Source organism: Schistocerca americana, chromosome 5, assembly GCF_021461395.2.
Source record: "Schistocerca americana isolate TAMUIC-IGC-003095 chromosome 5, iqSchAmer2.1, whole genome shotgun sequence".
In the NCBI taxonomy this organism is placed as follows: domain Eukaryota; kingdom Metazoa; phylum Arthropoda; class Insecta; order Orthoptera; family Acrididae; genus Schistocerca; species Schistocerca americana.
Window position 1 is genome coordinate 296,381,872 of NC_060123.1, and position 2,648 is coordinate 296,384,519.

A 2,648-nucleotide genomic window follows, 5' to 3' on the forward strand; every position below is an offset into this window, starting at 1 on the left:
GCTCCTAACGTACCAAAAAGAAATGCCTGAAAAACTGTCAGCAATAAATATCTTCTAGAGTCGTCCGCTGTGAGGAAAAGACACAAAAATATTCTATTTTCTTACGTAACTAGTGGAATACTTGGGTATGGGAGTATTGCTAGTTAGTGTAAGAAAAACATTAAACGAACGGAAAATATTATTTATTGCAAAATTTAAGAAAATCAAGTGGTCGGCCGGTGAGACCGAGTGGTTCTAGGCGCTTCAGCCTGGAACCGCGCGACCGCTACGGTCGCAGGTTCGAATCCTGCCTCAGGCATGGATGTGTGTGATGTCCTCAGGTTAGTTAGGTTTAAGTAGTTCTGAGTTCTAGAGGACTTATGACCTCAGATGTTAAGTCCCATAGTGCTCAGAGCCATTTGAATCATTTGAAAATCAAGTGAAACTTTTATTTATAAACTGATACACAAATTTCCAGGTTCTTTTCGGAATAGGAGGTTACCTCCTATGGATAGGAATCCTGTTAATGACGTTCATATACAAAGTATGGGGAAGCTCTTTTATCCCTTTTATTTCAAAATGTTATTCACTCGGCAGAATGGCCGAGAGCCGTGCCTACTCAACTTGAATACTTATCCAATTGAATTTTTCTAAGTACGGGCGAGGCTGTCGCATGAGAAATGTAATGGAGTGACGTGAATGAAGTATGTTATTTCTAATGGACGAAAGATGGGGCTCGCCTACGCTGCAGGGCACAGTACCATGAGCTGCGATGACTGTTACCTGCGTCGTTCGCCACTGAAAAATAACAAAACTATCTCTTTATATCTGGAGTGACCTTCGCCAATCGAACTCTCACTATGCCTTGATGAAGTCAAGGACTCCTATCTGCCCCTAGTCTAGCTATTGGCATGGTACACCAGTCAGATAACCAGTCCACCGCAATGCCACTCAATGTTCGTTTGCAGGCGCTAACTAATACTATGTCTGTGTTCACACCGCACATTAAGTGTCACGGCCAACACAGTGAACAAACGCTTAATCGTGAGCAACTCAATATAGAGTATCAGTCCGATTCGCTAGCGACTGAGGTGCTCTCTCAGTGCAGTACTGAGTAGAGACTTTGTTCCTCGCTGTCTCTGTACATGCACGAGCACACTAGGACTCACTACGTGTTCCCGCTACAAGAACGTCATCGGAACAACTTCCCTCCACGCAAAAAGCGAAAGGGTATATAATCCGCTGTCTTTCCCTCACTCCTCTGGCTCATTGCTTCAGAAATAGTCCACCAATCACCGTTACTCTTACAAACGGGTGAATGGCGCTCCGTTTAAGCTGACCAATCCGGAAATATATAGCATCTGCGTTAGGCGTTTACTGTCCACTTGTGAGAACTCTGAAACTGTGCACTAGATCCATCAAAAAAATGGGTATGCTGGGGCTCTCCCAAACAATACAGCGGGTTTTGCTTTTAAGGTGAACATGCAGGCCATTATCCCTTTTCTCTAGCAAAAATTGTTTTGGTCCGTGGGCAGTCGGATGGCTGGTTCAGGTGTGCGCTAACTCACCCTCCTACGGACTTTCCAGTGGGCTGGTTGCCTCCACCAAACAAAACCTCCTGTGGCCATCGTGTCTCGAATGTTTGTGTACACCAGCCTTGACTTTTTAATCTTGGTGTGCACTTGCGATTTATTTATTAGATTTGCATATCGATTAAATGGAAATATGTAAATTTGACTCTACCCTATCGAGTTTGGGCTCGAATGAAAAATCTTGATACGCAGAATACAATGGTGAGGTCGGACTATGTAAGAAATGAAGGTCAGAAGACCACGCCACCATACAATAATTCTGCTAGGAATTGTGTGGGAGGAAACAGCATAGAACTCAGATGTCCATGCATGACATGGTAAACTGCTTCTTGAAGTGTAGAGCTTCTAGTCTTGCATCATTCGAGCTATCTGCTAATGCTCGCAGCAGTCTTCCTATGATCATTCTTCCATCTAATACACTGAATCCAGTCTGAATTTTTTACAAATTGTCTATCATTACCCACATTATACATTTTGCATACTGTGCCAGTGCTGTAGTCAGTTCTCCTACTGTTCTCATGTCACTAAACACTTTACTTTCCATGTGTGTCAACTGCATGGTATGCAATTCTACTGGAGTTCTAGTGGTATCCACTACTTCTCGTGTTTGTTCCCATGTATTTTTTAAGATCTCTATATCTTCAATGGGCCAGCCGCTGTGGCCGAGCGGTTCTAGGCGCTTCAGTCTGGAACCGCGCTGTTGCTACGGTCGCAGGTTCGAATCCTGCCTCGGGCATGGATGTGTGTGATGTCCTTAGGTTTGTTAGGTTTAAGTAGTTCTAAGTCTAGGGGACTGATAACCTCAGATGTTAAGTCCTATAGTGCTTAGAGCCATTTGAATCATATCTTCAATGTCTTCCTTGCAGAATTCAGTTTTCAGTAATTTCCTCTCATATGAAACTCGTACCTCGTGATACTCGTTTGGTATTTCCTCCAATGCAATCTCTTTCTGCGTTTCCTCGTGTAATTCTGTGAATACCTCCCATAAACTGCGCGCCTCATTTCGTATTTCCTATATGTCGAAGGCTAATTTTAACGTCCATTGATGACCCATTAACAGTGTGTCCTGTTGTCTGG